The 12425-nt window shown below is 34.9% G+C and overlaps 1 long non-coding RNA gene across 2 annotated transcripts; it reads left to right on the top strand.

The window, feature by feature from the left end:
- The first annotated feature begins 264 nt into the window (after window positions 1–264).
- Window positions 265–4347, top strand: LOC136285999 (uncharacterized). Of its 2 annotated transcripts, XR_010719665.1 has the most exons (5): window positions 265–479; window positions 1158–1279; window positions 1914–2008; window positions 2334–2445; window positions 3433–4347. It is a non-coding gene; the product is annotated as an uncharacterized lncRNA (long non-coding RNA). The 2 variants fall into 2 exon arrangements; XR_010719666.1 differs by lacking the exon at window positions 1158–1279.
- The last annotated feature ends 8078 nt before the right edge of the window (window positions 4348–12425 follow it).

Genomic DNA, 12425 nt, shown 5'->3' with positions numbered 1-12425 from the left:
GTTCTGAAAGAACGAACTATTGCAGGTTTTTTTTCAGATTGCTTAAACGTCTGCTGACAATAGTTTTGTTATGTTGTTTTGGTTCCTTTAAAGGAAGATGGGTTATCTTTTTTCTCCTCTTGGTTTCTGTAGAATGGATTACAGGTAGCCTCACCCCTGATGAGTCACAGCTGTGTTAATTACCAAACCCAGCCTTGCCCTTAATAGGTCACAATTATATCCAATAAGAATGAGTGTGATAAAAGGGTGGGTTGGCAGGTTAGGAAAGGAATGATCCAGGGGGAGGATGGAAGGATAGGAGAAAGAATTGCTGCTGTGAGGTCAGAGGTTACTGCAAGAGTAGCTTGCTGGAGTTGGAGTCAGGATGACTGAATTGTGAGGAAGAAGAAACCACACTTTTCACACTGATGAAGAAGAGTGTGTGTGTGTCTTGGCTCATTTCTACCTCTAATGCGAGGTCTGCTGTGACAGGTTTTCAAGTATGTTGATTTCTATTCCTTTAAGATGGGCAGTAATGGATAGGAAGTACTTTCTCAATTTAGATTATTGAAGACAAAAAAAAAAACCAAAAAAAACCTCAACAAAACAAACCCCCCCCAAAAAAAAAACTTTCCAGGCATGAACAACTGATGCCTGCTCATGTACTATTTTCCCTGTGCTCTGTATGGGTTAATGTTTGAACTACGAAACCCCAGGTTTGAATTTTTAATTTTTTTTTCAGGGAGATTATGGTCTGGGGACAAAGGCAGAGGAGGAGAGGAGCAAAGAGAAAACCACCTAATCACAGCTAAATACAATTTTAAAATTTTACCAAAAAAATCTATGTATCATCATTAAAAAACCCCCATGAACTATAAAATAGAATGTATTGGCATATATGTACATAAAGCACTAGGTGAGATAAGTCTGGAGCAATCTAAGTTCAAAAGGGTTTCTGGACTCCCAAGATGAATTCTGGGCCAGGTTCTGTTATTCTTAAGTACACCGTATTATAGTTCAAATATTACCACCTCAATTTATATTTCTTTAAAAATGGATGGTATTGCCTAAGGACCATTTCTTTCATCTAAACATGTTATTTAAAGTGGATTATGGGGTTTCAAATATTTAAGTATGACTCTTATTAACGTTTTCCACAAATTACCTAATCTCCTAAGTTTCTCTACAAGAAAGAAGTGTTTTAGATTTGGTCTCCTGGTTATTGGCTGGGTCAGTTATCTTTGTCTGCTGACCACTAGACCTATGACTCCCAAACTCCACAGTAGTGAAACTTCAGAAGGTGGGTGCTCATTCTCAAGATGTCACATAAAAGCATCCAGTTTAGTACAGCAGTCTTTGACAGTGAGATCACACAGAGCCATGCCAAAGTTATTACTAACTGGCTCTTATCTGTAATTTTTTAGCTAAAAGAGGGAAGTAGGTACTCAAATGGTTTGAGAGCTGTGTGGTGCTTAGCTCCTGGCTGGGGTTAAACTGTGACAGTCCTTTCTGGTGCCAAGTGTGGGGCAGTACCTATGAAGCACAGTCTCCTGAGTGGAATACCACCTGAAATATAAAATTATCCACAGCCACAGAAGCTCTGAGTTGTGCTTGTTCCAGTGTGGCCTCCTCCATTGGCCATAATGCCTTGCCTACAGTCACATTCCTTCAATTCAAGTTTGCAGTGGAATTCCAGCCTGGTCAGTACAGCAGCACAGGAACAGCAGTGATGCCCTGGCCCTCTGCCAGCCCAGGCCCAACCTGGGACTGTTTAATCCCAGCCAGCAACTAAAACTGATACAGTTGTTTATTAACTTTTCACCACAGCTGAATGGGGGCACTGGAAGGGGGTGTTGTGAGAAGCAGAAAAAGCCTTGATGCTGTGTAAGCACTGCTCAGCAATAGCTAAAATGTGTTATCAACATGATTTTCAGGAAAGAAGTTAAAATAATAGCCCTGTGCTATCTTCTATGAAGAATATTAACTTTCTCTAAACCAAAGCATTAAAAGAAGATTTAATAAAATAGAGGTAAGTGCAAAATCACTTATGTCCTCTAGCTAAATCTAGATACCCAATAATGTCGCAAAAAATGTCCAAGAAAAATTATAAATTAAGTGTACTCCTGTGTATGCACAGAACCATACAGCATATTTTTCTCGACTTTGCTAATGTTGCTGTGATGCCAAATTAATTTCTTAAAATAAAAAAGACCAACAGACTTTTTTTTCTTTAAATTAAAGGTAGTATTCCATTTTCAGTTTTATTTTTATTCAAAAACATCACAATAGAGATCACAAAGGCCAATAATCCAAGAATTACTCAAGCAAACTCCTCTAAATTATCACTTTCATAGACTGTTGGTTGTTAGAAGACATATCTCCTGAAGCTCCTCTTCTTTCTAATGGATGTGGCATAGACTTCTTAATAATTGCAAATCTCTACAATAACCTGAATATGCCATCTAGGTATGTATCAGATTCCCCTTCACACCCAGGGGCAGCGATTTCATTTTGTATTTTCTATCTTTGTATTTTGAAGGTATGCAACTTTGGTAAAGTGCACTAACTGCTGTAATTACAAAAAAAAAAAAAAAAACCAACAAAAAACAAAAAACAAAAAACAAAAAAAAAAAAAAAAAAAAAAAAAAAAAAAAAAAAAAAAAAAAAAAAACCAAACCTGGTTCACACAGTGAAATCTAAGAGAGGTTCTGAATATAGACCCCAAATACAGGATAATTGTGACTTCAGTTCAGAGGAAACAGACACTGCCTGCAAACTTAACAGGGTGTCTGAGCACTCAAAGCAAGATTTCAATAGGCCTGAAAACTTATTTTCAGTAAAGAACTGCAAAGCTTAAGTCTCCTTTCAGGATCTAAATTTCATTCTGTGTTTGGCCTACTCAGTCTCTTTGCATGTAAAGAAAGGTGATGATGTCTGATGTTATGGACATTCTCTCTTTAAAATTAAAGATAAGTAGGTGGTAATTTCATTGATCTTCTTTTTAAACTACAGAGTTAAAGATATATGCATGTCTTCCATCAGAAACAATATATTTTGTGGGCCATCTCTTGCCAAAATTTGAGTGCAGGAATAATGTAGTTAGGAGCTTAGTTATTTGTATTTATAGCTCACTCCAAATAATTAAAATTATTTTGGTCACAGTCAAGGCTGTAACCATATATACATCGATCAGATATACCAGTTGTCATCAGAGGGAGATTTGATATGTATAATTTCAGGCTTTCAATTTTTTTTTGAGATATATTGAAATTTAAATAATAATAAATATTAATAATAGGCTAGAACAAATTTGCTTAATTCGCTTTCCTGTACATGGCCTTTGCTTATTTTGGTTTTCATTTTATGGCACATCTGAAAATTGAAAACATCATATTCTTTCAAGGCCAAGATAATTTTCAGGTTTTCTGTTCATCTTTTTCTTTTCTTTTTCAGGTATTTTAACTTCCCCCTTGACATTCTACAGTGACCTGAAGAAAAAAACCACCAAACCTTATTTTAGCTCTTATTTTCTATAATGAAGTGAAAATTCCTAATTGTAGCTTGCTTTGCTTTTTTTTTTTTTAATAGGATGACATCAGCTATAAGATTTCCTCTGAAATTTGTAGCATAGATTAGCAAATTCATAATTTCTATGCCATTCTGTCTTGATGCTCTTAATCTTATGCTACAGAAATTCCATCCCAAATAGTAGTATTTGCCATTTGAGGTTTCTTAAGATAAAATCTGGGTTTTTTTCTATATCTAATCTATTTATGTCTATATCTATAGATACATATCCATGCATCTTCTCATATTATTAATATGCCTGTGTTGCACTAAGCTCGCAGCCCTCCCAAAACAGCAGTTCTTGCATTTAATAACCAGGTGTAGTATTTACTTGAACATCCTCACACCATGGTGTCTAATTATTTTTTTTTTTAAATTTAAATCTTTTTCGTATACATGGTTTCAGTGGGTTTTTTTTGTTTTGTTTTGTTTGGGTTTTGTTTGTGTATTGTTTGGGTTTTTTAATCATTACCTAGCCCTCTGAACTCACTAGATAACACACTGTTGAATTAAGTTTTATTTGTGTTTTAATTAGTGTTTCGACATGAAGGTACTTTGCATTCTATCTATTCTTCTTTCAGCTCACCAGTTCTTTAATCAAATTTTTGTTATGAATAAGAGATATTTATCTATTATGGTACACTATTCTTTGTGTCCACGTTGTATCTGTACCAGAGTTTCTCTTTAAAGGACACTCTTTAATAAAAGGAAATTACATAATACTGTACTTTTATTACCCAATTTTCTTTCAGATATTAATTTTACTCTCCATGATTCTTTTCTTTCGCTTTGTGCTTTTTCTCATGTTTGTGTCTTTCTGCTCAACTTTTTTCTTTTTCATGTTCAGTTACATTTCTGGTACATAAATCTTTCTCAAAGCATTGCTTTATTTATGTGTCTGTATTCCTGCTTCTCTTTACTTGTGTGGTGTTTAATCAATATTCTCATGTGATATTAAACATAGAAAGAATGGAAACCCCTTACTCAACTCTAAGTTGCTGAGTTTATTTAGAAGAGAATGAAAAAGAAAAGCAAAATATTTTTCCTAAGGCTGGTCTTTCTAAGGCAGTCTCTGGAGGCCAGTGAGATCAAGATAGCACTTTGATTGATCAGTGTGCAACAAATCTAATCAGCCTGTCGCTGTTGTCTAAATTACTGACTTTTCTTACTCAAAGGGAACATCAATAGAAATTGCAGCAATGTTTCTAGCAGTTGAAAGTTAAAAAATAAGCCTATGCTTAAGGAAGAGCTGTTATGCACACCAGGAGCAAAAACTCAGAATACCTCCTTTGCTTTATTCTGTACCAAGAATCTGAAATTATGACCAATTATAATTCTGCTTCACCTGAGCTTTTCTGTTGCAGCTAAGGAGGATAGGAATAATGGACAGCTTCTAGAACAGATAAAGTGTTTTAAAAAAACAATTTATTTTCTTCTACTTTTTTTTAAAGTCATTATTGAGACCTCCTATTTATTGGAAGATAGTCAGGTCTGTAAATACCTATTTTGGCTTCTTTCACAGGAAGAAGAAAGAAGGTGTGCAAAATGTGTGTAATCTAGTTGTCTTCCCACAAAGGTGACTGAGAAATAAACAAGGGCTGCAGAGCTATGAGTCTGTATCAAGGAACTAATGTTATGTTCCACAAAACCTTTGTCAGGAAGGAGGGAGGATGGACAGGAATGTTAAATTTTCTGTGAATGCTCCCATACTACTGCCTCGTGCACAGAGCTTATTGATATAGTTTATCTTCAATTTTTAGTGTAACTCCTGTGAATGACAAACCTATCCTGCTGGCCAGCTCAAACAAACAAACCCAACTACCCACAGGCAGGATGGAACAGCACCCTGTACTGAGCCACAATTCAATATGAAAATTCCCCATCAGGTGTGGGTGACATGGCAATGATTTCCTCTTCTGATGGCATCTTCCTGTCATTCACAGACTGAGTTAGGGCTCTGGATGGTCTGATAAAACTCATCAGGACCCTGTGTTAAGGTATTTTTTATTCCTGAATAGGTTAAAAATGCCTCTGACTTATTTGTCAATCACCCTGCAAGTCTAAGCCTTGTTTCACAGCCTTGTATTATCTGTCTGACAACTGTTGGTTTCTTTCCCAAAGCATGTTGCGGAAGTCATTACACAAAGAAGATTGTATAGGGGGAAAAACATGTTTTCTTTTACTTATTATTTTGCTTCCTTTTTATTTTATCCTTATTGTTGAGATTATTTTAGTGTAACTAACAAAATTGGCTTGCATGCAGATATATTTAGAGAAACACCTGACATTTCTCACACGTAAAGCTGAATACTCTCTACAACTGCCACAAATTTATGCAGTGTTCCTACTACCCAATTAAAGACACTTTTGCCAGTAATATTATCTCTATGTGTCAGAGGCTAGTTTCTGACAAATTGGAAAAACTTGACCTGACAGATTTTAAAACATACAGAGAGTGCTCTGTACAATACTCAAGCTAAGAAATCATAGAATCATAGAAAGGCTTGGATTGGAAGGAACCTTAAACATCTAGTTCCAAATCACTTGAAGTGGGCAGGGATGCCATCCGACTAGAAGGGGTTGCTCAAGGCCACATCCAACCTGGCCTTGAGCACTTCTGGAAGTAAAATATTTTTATAGGGGACTCTTCTCGACCTTTGGAAGTTACGTTAGCAACTAAAATTTCAATTATTGTGGTCTTCAAGGAACAGTAAATGGTAGTCTATAGAGTTTGTGCTTACATAGATTTATATTAATATTTATATTTTTTTACAATCTCATGGAAAGTTTGCATCCCACTTGAACCCTTAGAAACACCAATGTCACCAGAAGTATTAATGAAACCTGGAAGTCTATTTCTACTATTTATTGTAAATGCTTCATTAAAGGTCACATTAGAGATCTCAATGTGCAAAAAATCAAACAGACATTTAGCACATTTTCCTTCAACAATACCTGATTCATATTAGTGACTATTGTCTTGAGAAGGTGTTCTTTTTCAAATATTTTTATTAGGTAAATATTGTGAATATTGTTGCAAATTTTAAATATTGTGAACTTTACTTCCTGTAACTCTGCTCAAGTGATAACCAACAGTGGCTGTCTAATGGATGCATGTGGTCACTGACAGTGGATTTGTGGAAGATAGAGAACAACAGACTGGCCAAAGGCTAACTGGGGTAAAGCATCCAGCTAACCACAGTGCTGATCAATGTCCATCTCAAGTCAGGTGTGGAAGAAAGTAACATCTGTAATCAGTATGCAAATATGAGTCAATTATCCTTCTCCATCAATAGTGGACAGCCCAGAGCCCATTGAGCTCTCCAATCACCCACAGACTGCATGCCAGGTCTCCCCCTGAGTCAGGATGCCTCTGAAGGTGTGTCCTTGAGGCCAAGAAATTCTTTGCAACAAGAGATTCTCAGTAATTAGCATGTTAAACTTTGAAAGCTAAGTGAGATAAAGAATTGATTGTGTATATGTGCTTCTTTGGGCAGAAACCCTTAACTAAACCTGTGTCCAGATACACCTAAACTTCTTTCTGAGAAGCTTAAAAAGCAAATTGGTCCTTTCTAAGTCTCTTGAATCACAAAAAGTCTCCTTGACAGCTTGATCTTACCCTGTCCTTTATGCAGTATATAATCAAGAGTACATTGACTTTAACCTTGTGAAACCACTGTCATATGTACTATTACATTTGTTAAATCTGTTTTATGTCAATAAAAAACCTGCTACTTCCCTCTTTAAAGTATTTAATTTCTGTGCTTTTACTAAATTTAACTGTGCATTATTTTCCTATGTTATAAGCAATAATAATATAATGTATCTAGTGTAAACTCTTCAAAATATTTGGAAAGTCTCAGTTTTCAAGGACGTATCCATTGGTGTATCACATTTAATTAAAGATTGCAAAAGTTTGTCATTTGCAGCCACTAATTTGCTATCACTGCCCTTGCTCACATTCAAGGTATTTGGCAAACAATACATTAAATCATATCTCACACTATTGTGGTGTGAGAAGAAAAGATTTTACAGTTTTTTAGTAGCCACCTGTGTAGAGATTCCCAACTACAAGTGAATCTAAAAGAGAACAAAATTTATTACGTTTTCCATAGGGTGCACAGTGACAACAAATATACAAACTGCATTTGATTGCACATTCTAACACACCTGCTAGTAACTTCTTCCTGACAACAAGGCTCAAGTAAAATAAAGGCAATAAAACTGATTGACTCAAACGGAATTATTTTTAAAATTAAAGAAAACTTTTGATTGCTTAAATCTAAGTTTTGCTTTAGACTTTGATTTTTTTTGAATTTATTTTTCACTTTCCACTTGAAGAGGAGGACTTTCTTTTTCATTCTTCAGTGACTTAGAAGGTCAAGAATGTTATACTTTTTTATAATAAATTAAACATTTCGTTAATTTTCACTCAGTTTGTGCATGCAACGGAGTTTTATGTGCTTCCCATTTGGTAAAAGGCTGAGAGCAGAGAGGAATTCTGCCTGATTGCTCTGTGTTGGCTGCCACATGTGGCTCCCAAAAAACTTTAACGGAAGGATTGCTAGGGCTCTAGCAATTGAGAAAAGCACTAGGGAAAAACTTTACTGGAGCTGAATGGAAAAAAAAGAGAGATAAAGTAAGCAGTGAAAAGGAAAAAAAGAAGTTACAAGGCTAGAAAAGAGCAGGAGACTGGAAAGAAAGAAGAATTAGGAGGGAGCAGGATTTAAAAGCCCCAGCAGAGTAAGAGAAAAATTATTTTGGAAGGTACACAAAAGAGACTGGATAGAGCTTGTTGCCAGTTGGAGTCTGTGGATTGGCACTAAGACTAGGGAGATGGAAAATTGGACACAGTATCAGGACAGAATTTCTTTGCAGGGTCTTGTTTGGTATTCTGCTTCACCCAAAAGAGCTTATGTCTTTCTATTTATAAATATTTATTATTCTAATGTCTGTTTCCCAATATCTAGCTTCAGAGATTAAAACCTTTCACTAGTATACTTGAGATGTTTTCATTAAAGTGGGGCAGATTACTTCACCTCAGAGATGCAGCAGACATTAATTTCTATGCATTATGAATAGAATTACAATTTGAGTACTGAAGTTCTGATAATCATGGAAAGTTTCTTTTTTACCATAATATGAAATGAGAAAATAGGCAATATCACTCTTCATTTGCTTACTTTTAAAAAATGTAGATAGTTTTGAGCTGTATAATTCTTTTGGAACACATTAACTAATTTATTTGAATAAAGTCTCCATATAGCACCCAACGATATTTTATTTAGTGACATAGCACCCAATGATACTTTTTTTTTGGCTGTTTGGTTTCTATTCACAAGGTGGTACTTGATCTAGAAATTGGAATTTGTTGTTGAACAACAAGCTGGTCCGCAGTTTTAGTGAATGCCAGTTCATAAGACATTTCCATGATCAAAAAAGATAATTCCTTTTAAATAAAAATTGATTTATAGTTCAAAGGAGTTGAACATTGCTTCTTTGGAGTCACTAGAGAGTCTTAAATTAGTTTTTCACTCATCAACAACAACTAATAAAGTTGAGATATGGAAATTTGTTACACTGTTTACTTACAAGCATTTAAAATATCTAGAAAACAGCCTTTCTCTGAAGCTGTCTCTTACTTTACTGCTCTCTCATTCAGAAACTCAGTCAAATGTGAGAACATAGCTCATGCTGGCTTATTTGTATTACTCACAAGCAGAAAACAAATTCTTCATTTGTTTTGGTTAGTTGGACCATTTTTATTTAACATAACTTATTTCTTAAGTTCTTGAGTTCATTTAATAGACTTGTTGGGAAAAAAAAAAAATCAGCACCACCCTCTCACTCCTCCTCAAACAAAATCCAACCAAACAAAACTATGACCTCAAGCCAACAACAGATTGATGTATCTGGGAGAAAAAAATACAATAGAAAACCAGGATATGCATGCTTTAGAGCATGCACTCTGGTAAATCAGATGTTTTGTTAACCAAGCACTGTTTGATAAACAAAAAACCAGCACTGAAATCATCTTTAGTGAGCTTCTCACAATGTCACTGAAAAGAAAGAACCTGAATACAAAATAACCTCTCACACCACACATTCAGGCTACTATACACCTGGCAGCATAACTTGTGATATGCTAAGAAGATAGTAGCACATATTATGAATCATTTAATCAAAATTTGTAATGTTTAATAATTGTTACTGTGCACTGCTTAAAGATGGGGCTTGCCAGCCATAATAGATAAAATGTGTTTCTGGGCCAGTTTTGATATAGTTGGAATTGAAACAGAGTTTGTTTTTGTTTTTTTTTTTTTTCCTTGCATATTTTGTTATAGTGTCCTCACAGCTGTAAAAAATAGAACAGGCAACAGGTTGTGATTCTCCTAACTTCTGCTGCTTTCTGTGACTGGCTAATGCCACATGAAGTAAAACGGCTTGAAATACATTCTGCTAGTGAGGATTACCACGGTTTGCTTCATTGAAATCATCTCGCTCTGCAGGAAGTAAAGCCTTCTGACAGCTGTCTGTTTCTCTGGAGCTAATGGCCAACGCCACTTTCTTGTTTCCAGGTTTTTGCTGGAAGTCATGCAGTTTAGCAGAATAATAAGGCACAGAAGCATATGTCCCTTGACAACTCAGTGTTGTTGATAACAAACGAAACTGTAAACTAAGATTCCCTGGGGAAATCTCAGACACCTACAACTGCAAAAGTCTCCTCAGAAAGATGTGCATTATGATGAAATCACTCAGTTACAGACAACCTGTCAAAGATGTATTGAAGATTTTTTTATTTGTCTTAATCTTTTATAACTATGTGGCTGTCATTTTGGCCTCTAGATTTATCATGAAACTCCTGTGGTGTGAGATTTCTTAATGTTTGTGATTTGGTTTATATACCTATTCATTTCTTGCAAACACTAATGAAAGGGCATAGCTACCATTCTCTTAGCAGAGTGTTTCCTTACATTGTGCAGACATACATTTTGTACCGAAAAAAACCTGTTCTTTCTACTTTTGTTTGGGTTTTTTTTGGTGGGGTGTTTTTTGTTTTGTTTTGTTTTGGTTTTTTTTTAGTATGAAATAAAAGTCATTACAAAGATATAATTAGAATCCATAGGAAAACAAACAAAACCAGACTAATCCTGTTGCTGTTTTATAACCAGTTAATAAAAAAATTTGGATTGGGACAAAAGGAGAGGCTAGCCAAAATGCTTAAATTCATTAGTCAAATGGCTTTACTTTGGAGTGAGAGAGAATCAAATTAAACATCTTTACTGAAGGTTTCCATTCATTCTTTGATCAAGAAAAAAATATTTTCATTATTGATTAAAGAATTTTGTGCAACATTTCAAAAAGTCTTTTTCATTTTATTAATTGAATCTCTTGGAAGAAACTTGTCAAACTAATTTGACAAGAGATTTTAACCTATTGTGAGAGACTTGTCTATATTTCCCTTTCTGACTATAAAAACTTTACTAGACTTAATCTCCTAGAGAATGCAGTGGTAACATTTTTTTTTTCTTTATGTGCTATACACAAACACATGAACCCCACCCCCCCACATTTAAATGACTTCCAGAATTGACCAACTAAATCTATCTCTATAGCAGAAAATTGCCATAGATTGTAAAGCAATGCATTTCACTGGAAACCCCACAGAGATCAAGACGGGAATTACAATGCATTTGAGTAATATTGTTTGGAAGTTTGGAAGGGAATGCTCCAACAAGCCATGACTGTTTCTTTGGGTTTTTATTTCTGGAATATAAAGAAAGCTGTTTGGTTTTGTTTTTTTGGGTTTTTTTTTTTTTTGTTTTTTTTTTTTGTTTTTTTTTCTATCATAAAAACTGAGAACCAGTTTTAGACTATGCACGTTTTCAGATTTCTTATCTGTTGTTTTGTCTAAATAACTATGCTGACCTCCCTCATTAATGCATTATAATTGAGTTCTGTAACTGTTAAGTGTAAATTCTCCAAAGAATCCTGTGTTACAACTCAAATGATTTTCAAGGAAAAGAAAATCCTCTGAAGTAGGTCACTCCTTTAAAGCTTAAACTGAGACTGGGAAACATACATTTCCTACTAACCAACAATTCTTTTTGTTTGTTACCCAGGCTCCTCTTGGTGCTGAAGGTCCCTTCAGAAGAATCTAAGTAGGGTTAAGACAAGATTTCAAGAAACACATTTATATAGGAATTTCAAGCAGTAAAATCATTTTAAAAAAATTTAAAAAATCAAAGCAAAGATTATACATAAAAATGCATAATTATTTGCATATTAATCTATAGTTTTGATGGCCTGGTATTTTCAGTGAGTATGGATATTTTGAAGAAAAAACAGAATTTACCTGAAAGGTAGTACAAGTAAGGGGGTAATTTGAACACACTGGAGCTGATGATCACTCTGACCTGAAGGAAATATTCAGTTGCCTGGTGCATAGATATAATCAATACACTGGCAAAGAAGAGTGGGATGAAATCCAATGCTGCCAAGGAAGTGACAAGTTGCAAGAAGAAGATGAAGTGGAGGGTATATTCTACATGGAGAGGAAATTATTCTTCTGGTACATCAAACTGTTATATCAGTTTGATGAAAGTGCAAAGTAATTGATTTTAATGATGCTGAGTGATTTAAAAGGAGGTTACATGCTTTGACTTAAAAGCTGCACAGCACTACTACTTTTTTATTTTTCTAAGACTGGTTTATATCCATTTATATTCCAATGAATTTTTCCACAACTTTGCATTCAACAGCATCATGATGCTTACTAAGGAACTCAGGGTGAACTATCAAGGAGACTTTAAAAAATAAGCACTGTGACAGTAATTAGGCAGGATCAATTTTAAGAAACAGAAAAAATTGTCAAAATT

Source organism: Chamaea fasciata, unplaced genomic scaffold (assembly GCF_029207755.1).
Source record: "Chamaea fasciata isolate MVZ Bird 193981 ecotype frontalis unplaced genomic scaffold, bChaFas1.0.hap1 SCAF_2, whole genome shotgun sequence".
NCBI lineage: Eukaryota > Metazoa > Chordata > Aves > Passeriformes > Sylviidae > Chamaea > Chamaea fasciata.
The sequence above is the reverse complement of the archived record's forward strand: the minus strand, read 5'-3'. Positions and strand labels throughout refer to the sequence as shown.